Here is a 25,227-nt window from a genome sequence, read left to right as displayed (position 1 = left end):
TGGAATTTTGGCTGGCTGCTGACACTTCGCAAGCTCTGGGTGAGATAGATAAGCATTATCCTTATGTTACAGGTGGAGAAACTGAAGCATAGAGGAAAGAAACACGTGCCAATGAGCAAGCTTAAATCTAGATCTTAGAAATAATAGCTCCAGCCTCCAAATGAATTCAAAGTAAAAGAGTGTGTTGGTGAAAGTCACAGGTAGGAGTCTTCACAGTATTTTAGTACTTTACACCGATGCTTCTAACAACAAAGGAAAGGATGGTCTGAGAATAAGCCCCTGTAACTACACTGCTTATGGGTGTCCATGCTGTGTAAGCCTTGCAGCTCCTGCCCCAGTTCCTGGAGAGTAGTGACTCACTGAAACAGATGGTTGTAGTTTAGAGTTTAGGGAACAGCAGCTCTGTTTTCTTTTAAAAAGTGCTGAAAAGAAAGCCTTAGATCCCAAATTCTGGCATGACCTGCTCCTATGAATTGAAATGAATGTAAGATATGAGTGCTACCACACAATTTGCCTTTTTCTGCCATTTTTGGGGCTGTTAGAAATCCAAAATCCAAATATGATTATTAGAACTTGAGAAACAAGAATGGTAAAACATAATTTACCTGTAGACTAGGGAAGATTTCCTGCTGACACAAATCAAACTTCAGGACCCTCAAAGGTCAGAGAAACTTTCTTGCTGTTGGGAGATGAGGTTTGATTAGAAGCTCCAAAGTCCATTTGGTCACCCAGTAGTAATGATGATAGACTATGCCTGGTACTCCAGCTTGCTTAGCTGCCATGGGGAAGAATTTTTTACTTGAGGTTTTTCTCCCCCTACACTATAGAAAAGAAAGCTACTAATCTGATTGACAAATAATAACTGGAACCCTGGCCTGCCACTATTGCTATAGCCCCATTAAATTAAAGGAGGCTATCCCAATTTACACATGCTAAAGATCTTGCTCAGTAATAATAAAGCAGTAAGGTGGTAAAGAAATGTAAGCGCCTTAGCACATGAAGTATAAATAGCTGCGGATCTGTTAATGACAGACAGCAGGGAGGATGTGCCTCCATTGTTTCCACTCCATACCAATTATTAATATATAGCTTCACTGTGTATTTTTCAGCCTAATTTTTCACTGTGAAGGCTTAACAAAGCTTTTTTATTAGGTCTTGTTTCTCAGTCTCTTCTCAAATTGATTATGTTTGCAGCATGGCCAAATGTCAGCTAAGAAACAGCAATTACAGATAGTTGTATTTCACAGATTTTGCATAGAAAATACTGCAGTCAGGAGGCGTTTTTTCATTTAGAATTATTTCAGAAATTCAAGGTTTTCTGTCCAAAACAGTCCATTCTTCTATAAAGCCAGTGTTATTTTATGAAACGAAGACCTGTCTTTTAATATTCACGAAACTTCAGATTGTGAAATAATGACCAGACACCAAAATAGGCTTTAAACTATTTATGATCTGCCATCTGGTGGCCTGACTTGTTTGAGCTGTTGCACTTGTAATTTACACTGATGTAATTCCTGAAGTCAATGGTTTTAATATGCTCCTTGTTAACGAGCTTGGTGTGGGAATAGCATCTGGTCCACTTCTGTCCAGACCTTATCGCTGTGAGCCAGACCTGCGTGATCTGTACATGGTCAGGCCACTTGAAAAATCAATAGGGAACTTCCTTTTGCTGAAGGAGCAAAAACTGCACTAACCTTGTTGTGGATTAAATTTCCCTTTAGCCACCCTCATTTTTAATAAATGACGGTCAGGGATTGTGTTGCCTCTTGGGTATTACTGAGATGGCTGATAATCCACTTCTTGCCAAAGTTGTCATGTATTATTCCTATTTATAGCTAAAAAGCATTGCAGTAAGTGCTAAATAATTGAGATTTGTTTATATTGCTCTCCTGTCCTTTTCAGTTCTTCCTTATAGCCCAAAGGCATGGCAGATTTACAGACTGGTTCAGATCTTCATTTCTGCAAGGGGTTAAGATACCCCTGCACCTGATCTAAAGCTATGATCATGTATTATTCCAGGGTTACATCTTATCTAAGATGGGAATCATTTAAACCAGGAGGAAAGAGATCGATATGATAGAATGGCTGTACTTTTAATTAAATATTTAGGGGGCATGGCTTGTATACCAGTGGCACAAGTAAAAGTCTAGATCAGGTGTAAGAACTGTAGCAGAACTGATGCACCGTCCTTGAATGTACCTTCCTTGAATACACATATTTTAGGCAATTAAGAGAAGGCAATTTGTGATTTAACACTACTCATATTTAAAAGATTAAAAAAATAATCCTTTGCAGTAATTTTTTTGTTTGTTTGTTTTGTAAGATTCAAATGTATCAAGAACAACAGAACTCAGCATTCATGCTGGATGTTGCGTTCTCTCTTCAAAAGTGGCGTACAAATGGAGAGGAACTTATCCTCATAACACCCTTTAAGGTAAATAAGTACTGCCATGAATAGGGTTAGCTAAAAATGAGTGGAAAATTATGTCCGTATTTCTACCTATATAACTTACTTGGCTATATGACAAACATCAAAATGGGAAGATATTTTGTGATTTGGATGTGATTGCTTCATTACACCTGCAATGCCATTCAGCCCTGGAAATTCACATTGTCTTGGCTGGATGGCTCTAGAAATGGGTATACAACCAGTACGCTATCAGCAAAGATGGATTTTTATTTCTCCATACCGGCGCTTTCTCCCCCTCAAAGAAGGAAGATTAATATGTGAACACTTGAAAATCAATATCTCCTGCCCCTGCAACTTCTTTTAGAATTAGGACTTGGATGCCAGTTTTCATAATTTCACAAACTGGCAACTACAATCTGATGAAGCTGCCTGAACTTTCTTCTCCTGGCCAGCTGGGAATTCCACTGGCACGCAGAAATAGAAAATGAGATGAGAAGGAATGATACGGAATCAATTGTATTAATTTTATCTGTCAAGGAAGTAGAAAGAGGGAAGAGATACGAATAGAATGCACCGCACTCTCACATTCTGTTGTCATAATGACTTCTTAACTTCTCCTGGAGGTTGTTATAAATATTGTTGCCCAGACGCCGTGCTATTTTACATGGAGGGGGTTATAATCAGTTCCCAGCAGCAAAGGACAAAGTACACCTCTGCTTGGCGCAGGAAGCTGTCTGCTGTATGCGTTACAGCCAAATGTGAGTATTGGGATCTGTCTTTCTTGATAATCTCCTTTAAAATTCAGTTTTGTTTCTTTGGGAGAGGTATCTGTTTGGCAGTTTTCAACAAATCATTTTTGCAAGCTTAGATAAAAATGATTAAGTAATTATTTTAGCAGAATCATCCTGTACTCTCAATAAATTGCTCAGACTGTCTCTTAAGAGTCAGTTTTCTTTTTTACTGACATCTCATTCTTTATATGCCAGGAAAATATCCTAGTAGTTTTCTAAACAGTGTGTAATTATCCTTTAATTTCTACCTTAGCCTTTCCTATCATGAGTATGTCTTCATCTTCATTTTGTTGTCCTTTCAGACTTCTCGCTATTGAATATTTTATCCCTCCTCAAAGCCTCTTTCATAAGCTTGGTTAGTCTTTGCACATGATTGTTCATAAATGTTGACCCCTTTTTAATATTAGTGTATATATTGTTGGTTGTGGAATATATGAGCCTAGCACTTATTATATTAGCATAGGGCTCAGTCATTTTTTTCCCCCACTTTTCCTGCTTTGTTTAATTTAATTATTTCCCACATATTTGTAAAAATTATTTTTGTGGGGAAATTGCTTTGTGACACTCGCAGTGCTTCTCCTATAGTCCTGACTTTTCTGTAACTGAGTCTTAGTTTTCAAAATGGAGTCTCCAATTAGTGTCCTCAGATACATTTCACTGAGATGTGACTGCAGTTATTTTGCTTAGTCCATTGTTCCTTTGATTTAAAGTATATGATTCTTATTTACACTAACTCCCTTTTACAGGTGGCTGGTGATATAAAGGAGATTTATGTTAACGTTCAATCTGTTCTCATCATAGACTGCTGCTAAATATGAAAATTTGACCCTTGAAGTTTTGGGTTATGTCCAGACAGTCAAAATATTCTTGTTTGTAGCAGTTTGTTGTTCAACTTTATGAGATTTTTAGTTAATAATCTCAGCAGGGAGATGATTCTTTTTCTGCAGTATGTATGAAATAAATGTTATGGTTCATTTGGACTTCTTGCTTCCCTTAGATTTTAAACTATTCACACCAGTTGTATTGGTCTTTAAGGACCTTTAATGTCACAAGTATCCTGAAATTCCATAGTGCTTTTATTCTTTGATTATAGTTCATTACTACCAATTCTCAATTTAGTTTCCTCCAAACTTTTGTCTGGTTTCTTTAAGAAATCAATGTTCATTTTTTTTAACCCCAGAGCTATTAATCTCCAAGAGTGGTCTTTGGTTGCATCTCCTGAGCACATTTATTTCTAGATGTCAGCTGTGATATAAAAGTGAGAATTCCAGAGAAGAGTCTCGCTTCCGTCACTGGGTATGGCATAATCTGACACTTGTGATCATGGGTGATCACTTAACTTTGCCTAACTTCCTCCTGTTTTTTTACATAGTAGGCAATTTTCACTGTTCAACCAAAATTCTGTCAGTGTGACTATGTATATGTATCTGGCTTCTGCTTTTAATTGATCCAGTCACATATTTCAGATTCACTTGCTCTTATAATCACTTCTCGAAATCTCACTTAAGAAGTCTCTGTTCAATTGAATAATAGTGACAGCTTAGAGTGTCCTCAGATTGTTAAATGAATTTTATCTAGTTGCTTCACAGACCTCATAGCTAAACCTAAGAACTCACTTGACAAATGAGTATTTTCCTCTATTTCTTATCTTTAATACTCAGTCTATTCCACAAACGTGATCTGATCACATCTATAGATGTTGCACTCACAAAGCTATTGCTAGTCATAACCTAGTTAAATCCAGAGTCCTCCGCTTGGAGATTTGCTACAAACTCAAGATTTCTTTTGAGAATACTTTCCATCTCCCCATTTATCTTTACTTTTGAGCCTGCTTTATTAAAGCCAAGGACCAAAGATGGGATAAAGCCCTGAGCAATCTATTCTGACCTGATAGCTGTCTCAGCTAGGAGAAAGAGGTTGAACTAAATGAAGTCTTTTTCAACCTAAATTATCCTATGATCCTATGACCATTCAGTGGCTTTAGTAAAAGAGGTATCAGGTCTTAACTATTCTACAATAACAGCACAAGTGACTTACCATGAGAAAGTATTCAGAATTAGCCAAAGCTATAGACAGGTTGTTAGCAGAAGAATACACTCTTCCATTCATGAGATGGGTAACATCTAACATCTGTGATTGAGATCAGCATTAATAGGCAGATTTTTTTGGTGTACAAAATTGTGTGTTCCAGTTTTAAATTCACAAACAATTGTGTGGAGTGGGGGAACCTTAATTTGACCTTCATGCTTTCCTTGCCTTTCTGCGTGCCTTAATATGTCAAATGTTGAAATATTTACAGTGCAGCACACACGTAGCAAGCTAGGGAGGCTAAAGTAGCTTTGATTTCATCACAGGTTTAGACTGCCACGTGGTAGGAACATACAAAAATTACAGCAGTTCACCAGTGATCTTTTGTGTATCTGTACGTAGAATTTTTCAGTGATATGCACTCTGCCTTCAAGATGTCCAAGCTCAAGCATATTTTGGTCTTATGGGTGCATCCTTCAGAGATACAGGCGTGGCATGTTAAGTTCCCGCATAGGGAAGATCCTTCCTAACTAATATCAAACATTTTTAGAGCTTTTTCTTTAGTTCTAAGGAAGCATGTACCTGACTGTGCTGACAGTCAAACATATGGCTGCCAGTTTTGAAGCTGGCTATGAAAATATGATCTTCTTACTCTTTTGTACATATTTGAAAATATTTTTCTAAATAGCTGCTATAATTATTTGGTGCTGTATCATTTTTCCCTCTAAAGTGATTGTATTTTTTTTTAAAGCATAACTTTAGAGTAAATTTTTTTAAGAAATGTGTTTTAAGCCTGGTAGCCCCTCTCTCTGGTAGATACCTGCTCTTGGTCTCCACAATGAAGAGCCTGCATCTCTGACTCCGGATTTGTATTAGCACACTTCTGCCCTGAGCTCACTTCCTTTGAAATCAAGCTGAAACTTCTTCTTTGTCTAAGGGCCACATTTTGAATTCTGGTATGTATCTATTTATAAAGACTAAATTAAAAAAATATATACACAAGACAATAACTGTGAACCCTTAAAGCATTATTCTTTCATGCATATATTTTAAAGTTCCCAATATGTTATCTTGAGATGTTTTCCTCAGTAAGATTTAGACTGAAATAAATTCTCCTTTGCATTTAAAATGCATCTAGAGGAACAATCAATAAAACTAAAATTCCAGCAGTGCAGCAACTTACATTATTTCCCCCATGAAGTTAATACTTTATAGTGGTAGTAACATATAGAAATATTTTGTGATGGCCAGAGATTGTAGTTTGTGCTTTTTTTGTTTCTTTAGACCATGGTGAAAATCCTTTGTTAGCACGGACAATCTCTACTGAGACTCAGGAGATATTTCTGAAAGACTTATATTGGTATTTTTCAAGATTCAGCAACTTCAAATCAAAAGATATCATAAATTTGTGAATGGAAAAACAATAATTTACTGGATCACTAACATCCTGTACGTTCATATGGAACCATGAAGAAGTCTTTCCCCTTTCTTCTGTTAGGAGCCCACTAGGGTGTTAAGCACAATAGCCCCTTTTAGGAGAGCAGAATTTAATACTGCATTGTCCATGGTGGCTGTGAGTTGCTAGGATTTGAAAGGGGTTGTGTGTGTTAATTTAGTATTTTTTCATTTCTTTTCTACCAGACCAATGAAAGTTAGAAGACCAGTCACAAGAAGCTTAGCAGATGTTATATTTTATCTCTTGCCCTTAAAAAACACTTGTGATCATATCCTGAGGGATGTGCCATTTGATTAGAATCTATCCTCTTCTCAGAAATTCCAGAAAATTTACTCTGCCTTTGAGATCTACACATTTAATATCTAGCAAAATGGTCTGGGACTAGTATTTTTAAAATAAGCTATAAAGACTGAAAGATAGCTTCTGAATAAAGAGGAGATGGGGAGGAGATCATGATCTAAGTTGGCTTCATTTGCAGAATTGTGTATTGTATAAAACCTGTACACTTTGTTTAGCTGTTGGGTAACAATTCAACAAAATATAATGAAGAATAAACATCAGAAAGCATGAAAAATATGCCTTTATTTCCCTTGAAATGCCTTTCAAATTGCAAGTCATGAAATTAATTTGCAAACATAATTGCTATTAAAAAAAAATATCCCCACTTTATCCTGATTTTTGAGCAAATACCTGCAAACTCCGTAGTTATTGCAAACCTAATTTCATTCAGTAAAGTTCCATAAACTCAGTGAAACCTGTACTCTTCATGCCAGGTTAAGTTTCTCCTGCTGTTTTAGCAGAGAGCGCTACTGAGATCTAGTACTGTCTCATTTGTACATCAAGTGCTAGAATCAGAGTTTCTCTTGTCCCTACTGAAATTTTTTTTACTCTTACCTGAAATTTGTAAACATGTCTTTCTTTAGGGTTAGCAATGCAGTTCTTTCTGTGACCCTTGGCTGAAGAAGGAAATATCACTGAAGCAGACGTACATAGCTGTTTTGGTTTGGGGTGGAACAGGGCCAACTCTCAGCTGGATTCGGTTTTGCATGTATTTACATATATTGTATCTATTTCATTATTTCCTTTTTATTTTATTAATATTTCATTGAAGTAGTTTATTTTTTTTTCTAAACCCATAAATCTCGTTATCTTTATGGGGGAGAACATCTGTTGTCATTGGCCAATCTGGCCCAAACCGCGTGTGGCCAATTGCAAAGAGGTTTAACATGTTGTCTATGGGCACGTGGTGCCATTTGAAAGAAAACAAATGTGAAATGAAATGTTGATTTCCCATGCCATTTTGTGACATCAGAAACTCTGTCTTTTTTCCCTCTCTTTTCAAAATTAAGAACATTCCATCTATAGCAAGACAAGCTGGAGTCAGTATCCCAACTTACGAGCAAGCTGATATATATTTAGCTGTGATGCTATCATTGTTCTCAATTAATATAAACATAAGATTGTCAGGGAGCCACAGAATTCAATGTCCTGTTGTTGTATGCAGTCCTGTCATACGATCTTGTTATTTAGAAAGATACTTCAGCACACACTTAAGTCTCTAATAACAAGGGCACGTATAAGAATGGGATTTTCAAAACCAGCCAAAACCAACCTAATTTTGGAAACCAATGGAAGTTTTACCATCAGTTTTAATGCAAATTTTAAGGATTCAGTACTAGTTGTACAGTTTCTCAGTAAAAAGGAATTTGAGCATACAGTTACATTGTTTGCCAAAGTGGATTTATTTTGTTGTGGTTATTGCTACTATTTATAAAGCTGCAGCAGCTCAACTGAGAGCAGGCCCCGATGCAGATGTTTCATCCAGTCTATGTGTTAGAAACCAGTTGTTTGAATGTTATGAATCTTTTACTCTTTCAGAATCATTCTGCTGAAACGACATAAATGTAAATGAGAGTCATAAAGAAAGTGACCCTAATTTTTGTGCCAATAACAATAAATGCCAGTGTGTTTGGATGGCTGAGGGGAAAATTTGCTAATCCTATTTTTAACCATGCACATTACGACATCTCCTGATGACAACTAAGTGTTCTTTTACTGAGTCAAGCAGCTTGTTCAAATTTTGGTTTTCTTCAAGTGTTGAGTGTCATATATTGGAGTACTGGAGAACATGTCTCTTCATGATTCTTGTGTTCTTTATGTCCATATGTAGCAATGATATGATAAACAATCCTTTAAGAATAGTGTAAGAAATAATGCTGATAAATTATATCTTAGTTTAGACAAAGTAGAAAATTCTTTAGCTAAATCATCAGTGTGATGAAGTAAAAAGTAAGATGTTCAGGGCTGTTACACTGGGATCTTTGGGATGCTTTTACAATGTAAATAACACGAGGAAGAGTTTCTATGATCTAGGAATTTGAAAATTCAATATTGTTGACATAAACATTGTTGATTTTTTGTATACTTCAGGCTGTACTCAGAATACCACGAGGGAGGTGGGTAATTTGACATGCTAGGGAGAATGATATAACTTTAAAATTTAGGGACATCTTATTCAAGTTAAATCACCATGTGGAGTTCATTTACCCAGGGCAATTAACAAGAGGGTACTAACTGCTTTTATCTCAAGGAGAAAGGGAAAATATAGAAAATTTATAATGGGGGGAAAGGGGAACAGCAAGGAAAGTTTCTTTGAAATGAAAAAATCAAATGCAGTGTTCCAAGATTAAATGATTCTGAATGAGAAGCCTGTTGAAATTGGCACGTTCCCCTGAGACCCCTTTGACCAGTGCTGTAATGACACTGACCTCCGTTGTAAAGCAATTTGAGGCCTCCTGATGAAAAGTTCTGTACAACTGGTAGGTGTTAAGAAATATGAGAAAGAAATCTTAAGACTGAGTTTATACCAAGGATTTCTTTACATGAAAGAAAGGTGTATCGCCCTGCTTTTTAGTTTCCTATATGCATAATAATTCTGTGTGTTTTATTTTGAGTCTCAGTCACTTTGTGTGTCTCATTTGAGCCTTGGCAAGAAAGTGAGTTATTGATGAGCAATAGCGCAGACCATTAGTAGGTTACTAAATGAGTCTGTTGAAGGAGACACAGTTCTTAACATGACACTGTCCTTGGGCTAGTCTGACAACACAGGAAATAAGAGGTTTAGCTGGGAAAAGATGGCTGGTAACTGTAAAATTCCTTATGTACTGCCTGCAAAACTGTCTCAAGTCCCCCAGCGTATCTGGGGAAGGCAAAAAACAGAAAGGCTTTATAGTCTTCTGCCACCTACCTGTACAGAGTGGGGAGTTCATCTTCATTTGAGTGAGTAAGATTTGGGATAGGTCCATAGTTTGTATGAAACAGTCTAGCTATTAACTTCACCATTTTGCTCCTGACAATCAAGTCCTGAAGTATTCTGATTTCCAGTTTTGTTACAGCATAACTGTGCTGCCAACTTCAATGGAGTTTCTCCTGGTTTCCTCTGGCATTTGGTGAATCAGATATCTCATGTTTGGGAAGTACATGTGAGTTCTGTCAATTTTGTTTCATAAATGTAGGACAAATTAACATTTAGTCACTACTTGTTTTTATTATCTCAGATAAAATTCAACCCAATGGTAGTGCTGTGTGAGTTTACTGTCCCATTGCACTTTGCTACAGTCACTCTTGTCACCATGCCTGGTTTTAATTCCAGATGTCAGGAATATGTACAGTCACTATATCCTTTTTGAACTTAAACGTAAAATAAAAACTGTGTGGCTTTTTCAAAGCAATTTATTAATTGTTCTAAGGATTGTAGTGATAGAAAAATCACACTTTCCTTTCTAAACGTAAGCACCTTTTCTGTCCTAGCAGTGGAAATATAACTGGTGTGAATAAATTCCATAATTTGTAGAATATCAATATTAATCTCCAAACCACCAGATTTATCAGCCACACATACATCCTTTTTCCCTTTTTCAAGCACCAAGCTTTCTTACTCATGCATCTCTTCTACATTAACACGGAGCCAAGAGTAAGAGCATGATATGTATTTAAAAGACTATGTCCTCTCAGCAAAATTATTGCTGGACCTGGGTGTATACCTGAAGCAGCTGCTTTGAGGAATTCTTCCAATGATCCTAATTTAGTGAGATTTGATTGATAATTTATATGAATGTCCAGATTTTCTAGAATACTCTGATTTTTCCACCTGTTTAAATTCATTTAATTTTTTGCAATTACACCAATCGTATGTGTAAGAGGGTGTATTTTTAGGAATAAACTATTCTGGCTAAAGGCTCAGAACCATCCATGTGTTTCCACTTGTGAAAAGCACATAGGTTCATATATATAAATATTGCTTGGAGATGCCGTGAGTACACATACAATTGTGCTAATTTCACATATTGACATGCCTTTTAAAAAATACACAATTTAAGAATGCGAAACAAGAATACTTTTCCTAATTCTGTGATTGAGTTTGGTCAGTCTATATCCTGTCTTTTTAGGACCTTTTGCACTTGCAGCTATTTAATGGATGGGTTTTGTCTTCCCATTCCATTCCAATGTGACCATTGGGAGGAAGTAGAATCTCACAGCTTCATTATTTTCATTTTATTTACCTTTCTACCTGTTAGGGCATCTACCTCAACTGAACAATTATCACCAGCTGGTTTTGCACCTTTCTATACATCAAAATTGAGCATTAAGTTCTTTCTCCGTAATAACTCTACACTACCTGACAGTCCAGTTTAGGCTTCGCTTTTACCATAATCCATCAAAGCTGGGAGATTCTTAAAGCTCTTGAAGAATTGCTTGGGATTTATATAGTTTCATGGTACACACTGTGAAACACATCTTCCATTTTACAATGATTAGACATGTTGCTAATGTGCAGAGAAAGTTGAGCAAAGTTATGTCCAGGAGCTGGCTCACTCGCACTGTGTCACTGTATCTACCTTCTCAAAAGAAATTTGAGTTACTTCAGTTGGTTTCTCCATTCTGTAATCTAGGTCAGCCATTATGAGAAGAAATGAAAAGTGACAAATTTATTGGCAATTTTGCTGCTTTCTAGGAACTGGACTGAGGCCACCAACTCATTTACAGTAAGCCTCCAAAGAGCTATAAAATGAAAATGAATTTTAGTCATTGTTCACCTGAGGCTAAATTCTACTAGTGTACTGTAGCTGAACAGAAAAATTCCCTATCCTTGTCCCAACCATCTGAGCAAACCATCCTGTAGAAATAATTGTTGATATGGCTTATTTCCACCCCCCCGCTACAGAAAGTTGAAAAAGCACTGATATGTCTGGGTAGTGTCACAGGAAGGCTATAGCTTACCTTTATATATCTCTTTTTTAAGTCCAATACTCCAAAAGTAATCAGATAAATGAGACTCTTTAATGGCTGATGATTGGATGAAAGCTTCACTGATTAAAGACCAAAACTGACGGAGTATCAATCACTGCTGGTTTTGATTAAGTACCTCACTAATCTCTGTCACTGTATAATGACTATCCTGGCAAACAGTCTGATTGCTGCAGGCAAATCATTTACATTAATCAAGTAAGGTAAGAAAGATACTGATGTACTTTGCTATTCAAGAAAAGATGCTGGATGTCTCTTGCTGAAAGATCTGGATGGACAACATAGCTTTGGAAGCTAAACCCTAACTGAACTGTATTCAGTGCTCTGTGGTCTAAAAGCTGCTATTAAGAGCAGCAACTTTTGCTCTCACTGACCCAGATTCAGATTTCTAAGCTTGCCATAAGCAGTTCATCAACAAGTCAAATTTATTAGGTAAGAGATTCCAAATATAGGTAGCAATTAACTGGAAATCACTACAAATTAACAGGTATTAGACTTAATAGAAGGAAGAGACCTTTTCTCTTTGACCAAACCAAAGAAACAGCAGATCTTGCTTCCTAGATATCTTTGTTATTTAATAATTTCTGGAGATTGCTTGTTATTTGAGGATAGGAGCCTTTGTGGTAAGTTGTTAAAATAAAGCTATGACTCCAATCTACAAATACTGTTGCTCCTTTACTTCAGTGAAGTCTCTGGATTTCTGTGAAAGCATCTAGCTATCACTTTCAGGTCTGGGGAGAACACACTGCTGGGATCCCAAAACACACGCTTCTCTGCAGCAAAAACCTCTTGGAGCTTAGATGTAAGTAAGGAAACAAATATCTTGTAATTGCTGAAACTGCTAACCTTCCTAAAGAAATAATTTACAATAAATCCACATGGGATTTTCAAACCAGTGTTTCTTTTCGATCTGTTAGTCAATCTGATAGCTGTTTTAGGGCTTTGTTTTGGAGCTTTACAGAGAAAGCAGCCGAGTATATTTGTCTCTCCTGAAACCCAAGAGCCTACTGCAAAGCATTCCCTCTTCTACGATGTGGGAGACTCAACCTGATTTGTAGCAGGGCCTTGAACCCAGATCTCCCGTATGGCAGGAGAATGCTCTGCCAGCAGGCTTTTGGGTGCTCTGGGAGTAAGGAAATCCTTTTGAAGGTGTTTCATCTAATGGAAATAACTAAAATATATGCAGTGGGTGCAGAGCAGAAGAGGTGCTTTTTAGCCTATTGATATTGAGGCTGAGATCTGAAAGGGTTGACTGAGGTAATTAAGTACAAAGTGAAATGAATGGAGGTTTTCCGCGCCTTAAATAAGGCACCCTAAAAATTGGACTGTCCACTTTCAGGGGATTGAAGAGATAAGCTGTGGTGGCTAACTGTGAAAGGGCAGATAAATAAACGAGATGTGAGCATGTAATTCATTCCTGTTGTAGTGCCATTGGAATCAATGATGTTACCTAGGAATGAATTTAGCCCGATGCTAATAAAGCTATCAGCAGAGGTAGGAAAATAACATTTTTCTTCTTGGTCATGATTGACTGAAATCTTTCTCCTGTCATATAATCAGCAATTGTAAGAAGCTACGTACACCAGTGGTGCAATAGAAATAATAAATAACCTCTATACAAAAGATATATGGTCAAATACTCAGAGAACACAGCAGCTTATTTGAAATAGCAATATGTTACTAGTCTTTAAATTAACAACGTAAGAAAAATGAACTCCATTTATCATGTAACGTACCTGTCTCAAGTATAATATGTATCAGGCCTTTGTATTACTCAGTGAATGTTATAAACAAAGCAAAGATGGTTTGTCAATGGTAATAAAGCAAGGCAAAAAAGATTTTAGAGAAACTTAAATTTACAATTCAGAGCCTTGGTTTCCATCACTTCAGAAGCCTGGCTGAATGAAATTGAGTGTCCAATATTCAAGCATAGTTGCTGTAATTTTATGTGCTTGTTAGACATTTATTCATGTAAATGGATGGGCAGTGTCCAATTAGTCTGTGCAAATCAATATTCTATTTCTGTGTTCAATTACAGTAAATGAATGTAACCCTATGTTTTCAAAAATATCAAAATCATTTTTAAAGGTAGAGAAAGTTTGGAAGAATGAGAAGCCAGAAATTGATCTGTCTAGTAAGCATTCATATTTTAAGAAGCTTATCTTGACATTTGAGTTTTGGCCTTGAGTAATCATAAGAGCTTTTGCCCAGATCTCATTGGCAGCATAAGCAAGCCAAGCGGACAGAGTATACCAAATCTTACATGTATATGGAATCAACATTAAAGTCATCTGCCAGATTACATTTCTGCTGTATACAGATAGTATGAAGACATCTTCAGGGAGGATTTCATTCCTTTATGCGAAAAGTTTTGTGTTTTAATGATATGGTAAGATTAAAATTAAACTAGTTGAAAGTAAAAATTGGAACTAGAGGGTGAATTAAGAGATCTAATTTTGGATGTCTTGCATGTGCATATGAGAGAAAGACCATTCTTTGAATGACAGCTTTTTAATTATATTAACTATAATGATCTTTGAATGGGATACTTGGTGGCAGGCATATTCAGGTGTGAGCAAGGCACAAATTTGCTCTTTTTGAAGAATAAGGACACATCTTCATCTTCCTCCCCCTGATGGGCTCCTTCCATAGTATAAACAAGCTTCAAAACAGTTTGATTTCTTAAAAACTAATTTTCCAATGAATGTGGAAGACACCTAATAGTGAAAGTGAACATTCAGGAAGTAGTCTCTAAATGATCAAAACTGTTATTTGGGGTATTTTGGTAATTCTTTCTTAGCTTATCTTGCCCTTCTTGAAATATATTGTTTCTGTGAAGGAATATGATAGGAAGACCTGGAAATAAGTAAGTGCAGCCTAAAGGCTGTGCAACACACAGATAGTAAATTTTTGTTCTGCTTTAGAAAAATGTTTATCCAGCTAGCTATAGCAGGTAGAACATATGGCAGGAGATAAGTCTGTGTAGTAACTAGAGGATGATGAGAACTCAGTGATATGATAACCAAGCCGTAGTGGTCTTTGTTCATGTTGTTCCATTTCTGTTCACTATTTTTCAGTGTGCCAAGGAAATAAGATATTGTTGATGCTGTTTTTCTGCACTTGTCATAATAATATGCCACAGGAGCAGGGAAATATCAGTGATTATATAGTCATGAGATAACACACTTATACAACTGATTCTAGCAGGAACAGAAAATGCAGCAGACATCCATTGTTCTGACAGCCTCTCCATTTTGATGAAAAAGATTCAGTAAAAATAGGAAAAAATATTAAAAGAATGTTGATGAGATTCTAATGTCACTTCTGTCACTGAGGTTGCTGAAATACTGATGGAAAAACAGTTGGATATGTTGATATCCAAAAAAACTTCAGAAACAACAACCCAGTCCTTTAAAGACAAAATGGACCAGAACTAGTAATTTAAGATTGTTCCTTCTACGTGAAATGTACAGCAAAGATATATTTTTTAAAAGTTATAAATATGAAATTATGAACCTAGCAAAAACCACAGCTGTATACCTCCACCTCTTCCAGTAATTTCTTCAACATTGCTGCTCATCATGCAGTTTAGAAATATAATGAAGTTTTTTATTAAGCAAAGCCCAATAAAAATAAGACTGCAGTAATTGAATGACTGGGGTCTATTTTCCTTACATCACTTTGCATGCAGAGATCACTCTAGTGTGATGTATTCTTTTCATCTCTCTTGAGCTTTCCACACTGGCATTATTTTACCAAACAATTGCCTTTGGTAGCTCTTACCCATTTTATTATCATATGATCATATGCTCTTTTCTCACTGCTATTTTTTTTTCTTTACATCTTCTGAGAAGTCAGAGACAACCTCTTAATTTATTCAACAGCTCGTTTACAGAAAATAAACTGGGAAAGTTGTATCCAAAAAAGAATGCTTTTCTGTAGTCTCTCCATTTGTTTCAGATGCCTGTAATTTGACCTTGTAGGAGAAACAAGGCCCCTTAGATCTCAGCACTAGGCATAAGAGGAGGTGGTTTGCAAAGGTTCTATGGGAAAATGAATCTAAATCAAAACTGTAGGGAAAGGTTCTGTTTTTAAAAGGACTTAAATGAAATCCCAGATACAGATGGAATAGGACAGACTGAAGGGGTGAGAATTCTTATGGATGACTGAAATCCTGGACCTAAATTACAAAAACCTCCTTAGAAGTGTAAAGGGTGTGTATTTTTTCCTGTGCCCTTAGATCCAATACAAATTCATAATATAGCCTTCAAACATTGTTACACAGAATGAAATTCATTTTATTCTGGAAGTCCTTTAAATGAATCCTTTGATAGTCTTATTTTACACCCCTGATGTTGCTTTCTGAGCACGCACTAGCTACATTACAGTAGCTTTTCAACCTGCCAGCTCTGACTTGTTAAGCAAATATCCAACAGGGTATAAATAGGAATGGTATTCAGTAATGGGGACATCCAAGTTCTTCACCCTCAAGACACATTCTGGTTTTATGCTTTTGTAAAAAGACAAAAATCTATGAAACAGTGTCTTATATGCATATCCTTCTACACCAGAGGTGTTTTTCATTGGTCATAAAAGTTAAAAAAAAAAAACCAGAAACCCCATGACACTACCCATTGCTATGAACTTTTTGCCACCTACTGTCTCCAGTTATATCCCCATGCTGCTCGATAAGTTAAAAGAGTTTCCAGAAGATGTTACTGATGAATATTCATGCCCACTTGAAGTCTAATTCTCAATTATAAAGAGGAAAGAATTAGTGTGGATTTTGTCCAAACCCTCCAACCAAGAGAAGTGTTTCAGGGGATCTACATTTAAGAGAGCAGTGCCAATGTGATCCAAGGAAATAATTATCTCTGGCCATAATAGTTGACTCATTCTATCCAACTTTAAGGGTCCCAAGGCAGCACTCTGCAGAGGAACTGGCAAGTGGTTTATTGCACTGGTTCATCTGCTCGGTGCAAAACAACATAGTGCCTATGTTTGTACGAAACTATGTTTGTTGTTGTCTTGTGTGTTGTTTTTTTTTTTTTCTTAATGAGAGACAGGGCTACTGAAAATGCAAAGGATAAAAATCTTCCTTTCTTGAAGGTTTTTGTGCCCCACAGTCCTTACATGCAATGAAGGTAACTACTGTAATTTTAAAAAGCTCCAATTAGGAGAAACCCCAGAGGCAACAGATTACAATTACTGACAAATACACCTTTCTCCTGTGACCACAACAAGAAAAACCCCGTTCATTACAGCATTAGGACAGCACTGGTCTCCCTGGTGTTCCGTCCTTCTATGGTGTCCAGAATAGCAGCATAGCTCACATAGATCTCCTGGTATGCAGTATCTTGCAGCTGGAAGGAGGTGAAGAACCACCTGTTAGTCTCTGTAGTCCTTACGGGAAACAAATTAATTAGAAAAATTAGGTTAGCTGCAGGCTACAATTGATAGATACATAAACAAAGTTTATTTTCTGAGCTATGCAGAAGGTCATCTCTGCAATAAAATCTAATTTCTTTTTTTTGGATACAGGTGAATACTAATTTAAATATCCTTTTTTTTTTTTTAATGAAGTACTGTAAAGAGACAGAGCTTGAACAATTCTTTATAGGAGGTGCCCATAGAAGATCATGCCATCAATACAGATTTTGCAGAGCTTTTGAAGCTCCAAAAGGATTTTAGAGAAATTTTTCCAGAAAACTGTGATACTGATTTGTATGCTAATAAGTATGAAATTATTTGCACATCTTCTGCATAAGGTTATTCAGTTGGTTTCTCACCCTCTTATTTCTAGATTAGTTTCAGACTTAGGTTCTTCGCAATCTTGAATTGGGTTAAAAGAACCTGAATTTCTTATCTAGAAGAGAGTAACGTCAAGACGTTTCTCAGATGCATCATTTCAGCTTTGAAATCTGTTGAATCTGAAGTAATTGTTTCTCTCTCGTTGAGATGTAAGTACAATCAGTATCAACCCACTAAAGGTGTATATATTTATGACATTAATACAATATGTTTGAAATGCTATGTAGGTTGATTATCTCTGCAGCTTCCCCTTTCCAAGCCATGTATTTTTAGCAATTACATGTATTTTGGAAGTGCATTTTTTTAGCTGGACGGAACATATATTCTTTCCTTTTTTTCATTTCAAGTTTCATTTAATCAAATAAGTGTTTTGAAATTCCCCTCTATCTGTGTTACTTATAATGCTGTATGGAACTCTTTTGGCAGCAGTCTTACTCTTTCTTTTTCAGTCACACCTATCCTCTGGCATCCACAAATTATTGGGTCTTTTATCCTTACTTGTTGAAGAGACTCTAGTTAGTGACAGTATCCCTCTTGCTCACTTAGAGGATATTTAAGGTTTATGGCACAATGGGAAAAGGGGAATAAACTTTCTTCAGTGCATTGCTGGGCTTTATCATTCAGGTATGTAACTGGTGAGAGACCCTAATGCTGTGACAAGAACATGCACTGATAGGTATCCCGAATTAAGGATTGTGGATACCTTTGGAGTTACAGGAGGTTCTGATGGGTGACAGGGGAACCAGAACTCGGCTCTGCTGCACTCATCCTGAGTGTGATGCTTGTGGAATCATTTTGTTCCTCAGGCACCAGGAGAAGGAAAGCAGTATTTGCTGAGGGTTTGGTTTGTTGAGGTTTTGGGGTTTTTTGCATTTGACTCAGGTTCACTCCCATTTTTACAGATGTTGAAATTTGTAGTGAAATTTTTTGCAATTACGTAAGTAGTCAGGAATTTTTAAACTTGTATTAGCACTTAGGGAAATGATGTTTTGTGGAGACAAAATTCCATTCAAATACAAAAGCTTAAAAAATTTGGGGTCTTGGTTCTAGAAATGCAAAAAAAATCTGTGCTTGGCTGTGCAAGTGAGTGTCTAACGTAAGCTCTCAAGTTTCAGTGTAGTGACCTTTTAGCGAAGATAGAAAAAGTGGATCTAGATATTGACGTTCTCAGAATTCAGTGATTTTGGCTTGGTTACTTCAACTTTCAGGACCTGATAATTAAGTTATGAGGGCCTGAAATCACTCTGGGTGTGCAGGGCTTACTTAGTTTGGCATGGGACCATTTTTAGTTCCTAGGTCCAGACTGATGGAAGTTACTGTAATATGTTCTCATTCCAGTGCTAAGTTTCTTGAGGGGTCACCCAGTTCTGGAAATTCATCTCTTAATTTATTTGCATAGGATAAACTGAGGTGTACACTAAGTGCCTGTGGTGATTATCTGACTTTTGATATTTTTGTGAGTTACACAGATACAAACTTCAATGACTTGGTTAAATCTCTACTAATTAGTCGAAGTTCAGTTATTATATGTATTCCTCTAGCAATTAGCAGATGTACATTGGTACCAGTGTCAAAAACTGGATGGAAGCCAGTCCAGGGCTCATTATCTCAACAGAAATCCTTGGTTGCTAATCAGCATTCGATAAAGATTAGACGGTTCCCTGCCGGCACTTGGCTATTAAATTCCATTTATACTGTTGCCCCATAAATACTATAAATTCTCTTTCATTAGCAGACTGTTCACAAAATCCTTTGAAAATAGAAGTTTCATTTGAGGATGACTGAACAAAATGGAATCTAATTAGGCTAGAAGACCCCAAACCACCATAATTTCTCACAGTGTAATAATGCCAAAGTAATGCTTTTGAAGCTGTTCTGCTACAGTATTTCCAAATAAATGTGTGTCATTAAATTAGGAGGGTTTAGCAAGCTGGGATGCATGATAGTTCTGGTCTAAAGGGCAAAGATTTATAGATGTCCATGAAGAGGGCTGGGATTTTGTAAGTTAAATTGCACCCATGGTGCATTGCTGCACTTGAAACAACCATTTCATTTTACAGCAGTTTTAGCAGAAAATCAGTTTTCCAGCAGAAGCAGCTACTAGTAAGCTTTCACACAGAGAAAATGGAGGGACACAGTCCCTTTATGTAGGATCTGTAGGGTTCATTACTGTGACTGTATTGTATATAGACTGATAAGAACACCTGATACTGCTTCTTTCCTAGTTATAGTGTAAGCTTGGAAAGGATGAAAATTTTAACTGGTTCCTATTTTTCGTGTATGTAAGAATAAGCTTGCAGAAAAAGCTGCTAAAGGAGGTGTTCATGTTTCTGAAGTGGTTAGACTCTGGAGTTAAATCCAATGCCATGCCACCGTGTCAGTCTTTGTGAGCATTTATCTGTAGCCATAGTTTTCTATAGTGTTTGGAAGAATTTTTGGAGATCACACACAACTAAGCATATTTCCTTGGTATTCACAACAGTGGCAATGCTGAGCCTTGTTGACACATATTTGTCATTGGTAACCAGACAAGTGATGCTGATACCTTAAAATCTTCTGCAGAACAAGTAGATTTCTGCTAATTCCAGTAATCTTTCATTTATTTTCTTTTGATTTTCTGTTCTCTTCTCTCCTTACTCACCAATCCATCCTTGGGTCCCCTTTCCATAGTTTGACCCTCAGCAGATTAATAATTGTTAAAAAAGTATCCGATCCTTGATCTCAGTACAAACCAATTTGAGTACAGATGAATATTTGGCAGCCATGCCACTGACATTTAATTTTAATTTCTCCGAGGGAAATATTTGTTTGTTCTTCATAAAGTCATTGGTTAATGTGCTGATAAATCTTCCTGTTTGCACTCACTGGGTGATGTGCGTAATGGCAGATCTGTCTTGGGAAATTATAGATATACACTGCAGGCCATAGAGAATGAATAGCCTGGTAAGCATAAATATTGCTAACTACACCCTGCACCCAGGTGCTGCATTCCTCCACTACGGGTTAACCTACAGCATTGATCTTGTTCCTTCTTAATAGCAACCTTGAAACAAACAATCACTGTGCTTGCATCCATCTTCTGGAAGGCTGTGCAGTACTGCTGAAAGAAGCAAGTAATTTGGGTACAGAACCACAAGGGTATTTAGGGACAGGATTTCTTTACTTAGATATAGAGTTCTCATTTAAATTATTTGTATTTGGACAGGAAAAATAGAGAAAAATTAAGATACAATCTAGCTTCTCACATAAATATGCTATAATTTTCCATCACTTGGATATTTAGAACGATAAAAGGACTGTTAATTTAACAGTTAAGTGTGGAGTTGCAACATGCAAGAAGTGATAATTATGCATTTAAACATGTTTACATAATTAGATGAGCCACTAAAGATCTGATACACAATTGAGTTACTGTGGATTAATGAATTACCACATGACAACTGAATAATAGAAAAACTACATACGTTATTTTAGCCTGTTCTAAATATGGACTCAAAATAATTAACTTAAGTCTTTTTCACCGAGGTTTACTCTAACTGATTTGTCTTACATTTGTTATTGGCTAAGAGTACGCATTTGGTAGTTGGAGTATAGATGTATGGTGTAGTACATATTTGATGCATAGTGAATACTTAAATCACAGAAAATTGATTCTGTATCTGTTTTATCTCCAACATTTCTGGAGTGGATCGATTCAGTCAGAATGACTTTGTTTTTATGACAAGGTTTGTAAAATCCATAGGGATGACATTGAATTTCTTTAATAAATAAACTATGTTCCTGAAACTTTCTGAATGTTTAGCTTTGTTATGCTGTATTTAGTTTTGTTCTTTAGGAAATGATATTTTCCAGTCCCCACCTGCCTGCCTTGCTCCCTCATTTTTATGTTCATTTAAACATTTGAGACCAATGGAGAGTTTTCAGATTCAGAAGTCTGGCAGCTATAGGAACAGGAGTGAGAAAATGTAAGCTTCCATTACTCTCATTTCACTAAGTCACATCCTTATGAGGAACCTCCTTTGTTGGGATCTCTGCGTCAGTAGATGCTGCCGTCTATTTGCAAGGAACAGGGAAGCAAAGAGAAAAGGAAATGTGCTGTTACTTTTTTTTTCAGCAAGGGTGGTACTTTTCAGGTACACAATGACTTCCCACCCTTCTGAAATGTGACCTCTGGGCAAGCACTTCAATTGGAGGAGCTGTTTTGCTGGTGGCATCTCAAATGTTTTTCACACCATTGACTTTTAGCAGGAAGAAACTGATCATTCCCAACAACTCAAACAAAGTAGAGCTGTTTAAATCTAAGCAGCCTCTTAGAACTGAGAAACGTCAGATTCCCAGCAATGCAGCTGAATCATTCAGGATGTCCCATAAACATTGAAAGATGCTAGTCCTATATAGTTTATATAATTCACAGATTTCCTATATAGCTTAGAAGTACAAAATACTGCCGTAAGAATGGTAAAGGCAATCCTAAGCAGCTCCTCAGCACTTCAAATGCATTTTTCCTGCGGGGCTGGGTTGCCTGATGAGCTGACAACTGTGCTGTTGGAATAAGGTCTGAGAGGTATCCTGAATCCTTGCTGTTAGAGCAAGTGAGCTAGCAGAGGCGGCTGAGACTGGTGTTCCTTGGTCACTCTGGGACCCAACCACAGGTACCCCAAATCCCTTCTGCCATTTCATTTCCTGCCTGTGAACTCTTGTTGGAGGTCCCTCTCCTCCTTGGCTCTCTGAGCCAAAAAAAAAAAAAAAAAAAGTCTTGTGACTTTTTGACAGTCAGGATTACTATAGGCAAATTATTGCATATAGACGACTGATCACTCTGTTCTTTTGGATTGTCCTTTCTTGTTCCTCACAGATAATTCAGGCTTGATCTCAGCAGCATATTTCTAGGGTATGGTGTACTCTACGGCACATAGGAGTAGGAAACCAGAGTAAATATTTCGCCAATAATTTTATAATAAATCTGTAATCACCAGAAATACGCTAACTCTGACAGCAGACTAAACTTCAGTGAGCAAAGGGACAAAAAAAGCCCCATTAGCAATGGAGGATCTCAGAAAAGTGATGGGCACGTTTTACTTAATTTCTTTATGTTAAAGTTCTCATGAGGGTGGACACAAATTCTGCCAAGTACTAATAAGGAAGCACAGTCCCTGCTTGTTTAGCATGTGGAAACAACAGCTTCATTTTTTGGCTATGCAGCAGTTCTTCCTGCTGAAATGAAGGAGTTAATATAAAATAGTATCTCAACAGCAGCCACATACATAAATCAGAAGTCTGTTTCTTGATCTGCCATAAAAGCCTGTGGAACCAGTCAGGCTAGGGAAAGAAACAGCAGAAGTGAAGCTGAGGGTGATCCAGTTCTTAGGTAAAGGAAAACCAAGGGGTGCCTGCACAGCACAAAGCAAATACCTGAATTACCACCAGGGAGCTGCCAAGCTTGGCTTGCGAAGCCCTGCTCAGCAAAGTCCTTCTCCACAAGGCTGTTTAGCCCCTGTGGAGAGCTGCACTAATATGATTATGTGACTTCTGCTGTGCAGGATTTCTTGCTCAAAGGTACCTAAAATCTTTACACAGGATTAGATGATATGGCATAGAAATGCTGTTAGGGAATTGCCTGACTGTATCTGAGGGTATGAAAAGCAGGTCAGTGTCCTTGAGTGCTTTGTAGAGCTCAGAGGAGAGCAATGAAGCAGCAGCAAAGGAGTGCATGCAGTATAGGCATTCTCCTTTGTTTTGGACTCATTCAGTGAAATAAATATGATTCTTGACATTGAAATTGATAGCAAACACCACCAAAAAGAGACTCTCTTGCTCTATATGCTATGGTATATCCTACAAATATAAAGCCTGTTTTTATTATTGCAACTGGCCATAGTGACACCCAATGCTGTTTTATTTTGTAGGTTTACACCCACCTGGACTTGTGATTTTTATACCAAAGTACCTTCTGCCTTTCATTTATTGGCTTGTGTGGTTTCACAAAAATAATTAATCATTCTGTCCTATATACAAAACATAATCTGTAATGATAATGTTAGAAATAAGAGTGGCAGTTTGTGAAAAGTAGAACATGCTGAAGGAATGTCTCTATTGCTTGCTTACAGTGAAATATGTGGTGGGAGGTAAAAGTGGATGATCGTGATCTTGTGCATAGTAAATGATAATTGACATATATAATAATCAACTGCCAGGCCTAGAAATAAGCCCACTTCCCCATAATCAGACAAAGCCTCCGATACTGCTCTTTTCAAATTCTGTCGCGAATCTCTTTCTCATTCTGTAGGGACAGAGGCCGCTCTGTTTCACTGGAATCCTTGAAAATCCAAACTGACTTCTTTCATTAGGAACACCACAATTTTGTTGCGCCACTGAATTCCCTGCCTTTCAATGTAGAGGTGTTGTTCTGTATTGAGTAATGGCCAGCACACTGGTAATGACAAATAATGACTTGGATTCTGTGCAAGTGCATTAATTGTATGCCTGTATGAGATTTCCTCTACAGGTATGCCCAACTGACAGGTTAAAACAGGATATAGTGTTAATAATTTTCCTTTTCAATGGAATGTGTATCATTTGTATTGCTATGTATATAGCTTATTTTAACACCAATGAAGCATATCACATATATCTATCCAAATTTCACATAGAACTGTAAAATCTGTAAATATTATGTAAATGTAATGTTATGTTATGTAAATATTATGTTAATTTAATTGTAAAATCTGGAATAGATCCACACACTGACAAACATCTAGAGTATGTTAAATGGGCATAAGTGTGTGGATATTGACTTTGGGAGTGGGTATGTAAGCATCCAGGCTATTCAGTACATGCAGCTTCTATTCAGTATCCAGGCTATTCAGTACATGCAGTATCGTGCTCATGGTCAGGAGCGAGCATCTGAAGGCAACAGAATGGCAAATGAAGGCATTGCTGGTCTTTCAAAGCAGGTGGGCTTGCTTTCTGCCTAGAAAAGATTTGCAAACAGATATTTTAGTATAACCATAGGATGATAATTTTAAGCATGATCATATATCAAAGCTATGACTGATACCAATGATTTTCCACAGATGCTTGTAAGTGATTTGACAGGGAAGATATGGTACAGACTCGTACTATCTCTGAGCTTTTTGTCTTGCCTTGTGGTAATGTTGTTCTGCTCAGACTCCTATGCTGACTTTACTTCCATTCACATCAGCAGGAATGCTAATGGCAATAATGCTAAGAACATGTGTAGTCTTGACAGCATATTAGTCTATGTGTGTGCAGGATGAAGTGAACATAAGTCCAGGCTTTCAGCATGTTAATTTTACTTGGTGTTTGTGCAGGCTAACAAATTCTGACTTCTGTTTCCACTTCTCAGACTTGCAAGCAATTAAAATAGTGGCAGACATCACTTCACTACATGGGTAATGAGACCA

The 25,227-nt window shown here is 37.0% G+C and overlaps 1 long non-coding RNA gene across 16 annotated transcripts in view; it reads left to right on the top strand.

Annotated features, from left to right (window-relative positions):
• The window catches only part of LOC134522240 (uncharacterized), a 167,088-nt gene that overhangs the window by 87,189 nt on the left and 54,672 nt on the right, over positions 1–25,227 (top strand). For 4 of the 16 annotated variants that reach the window (XR_010072991.1, XR_010072993.1, XR_010072996.1 and 1 more), the window contains one exon: positions 10,070–10,167. The exons of the other annotated variants lie outside the window; for them this stretch is intronic. This is a non-coding gene — a long non-coding RNA (uncharacterized LOC134522240). The remainder of the gene's footprint in view (positions 1–10,069; positions 10,168–25,227) is intronic. 16 annotated transcript variants of the gene reach the window in all.

The sequence above is a fragment of the Chroicocephalus ridibundus genome, chromosome 12 (assembly GCF_963924245.1).
Source record: "Chroicocephalus ridibundus chromosome 12, bChrRid1.1, whole genome shotgun sequence".
In the NCBI taxonomy this organism is placed as follows: domain Eukaryota; kingdom Metazoa; phylum Chordata; class Aves; order Charadriiformes; family Laridae; genus Chroicocephalus; species Chroicocephalus ridibundus.
The sequence above is the reverse complement of the archived record's forward strand: the minus strand, read 5'-3'. Positions and strand labels throughout refer to the sequence as shown.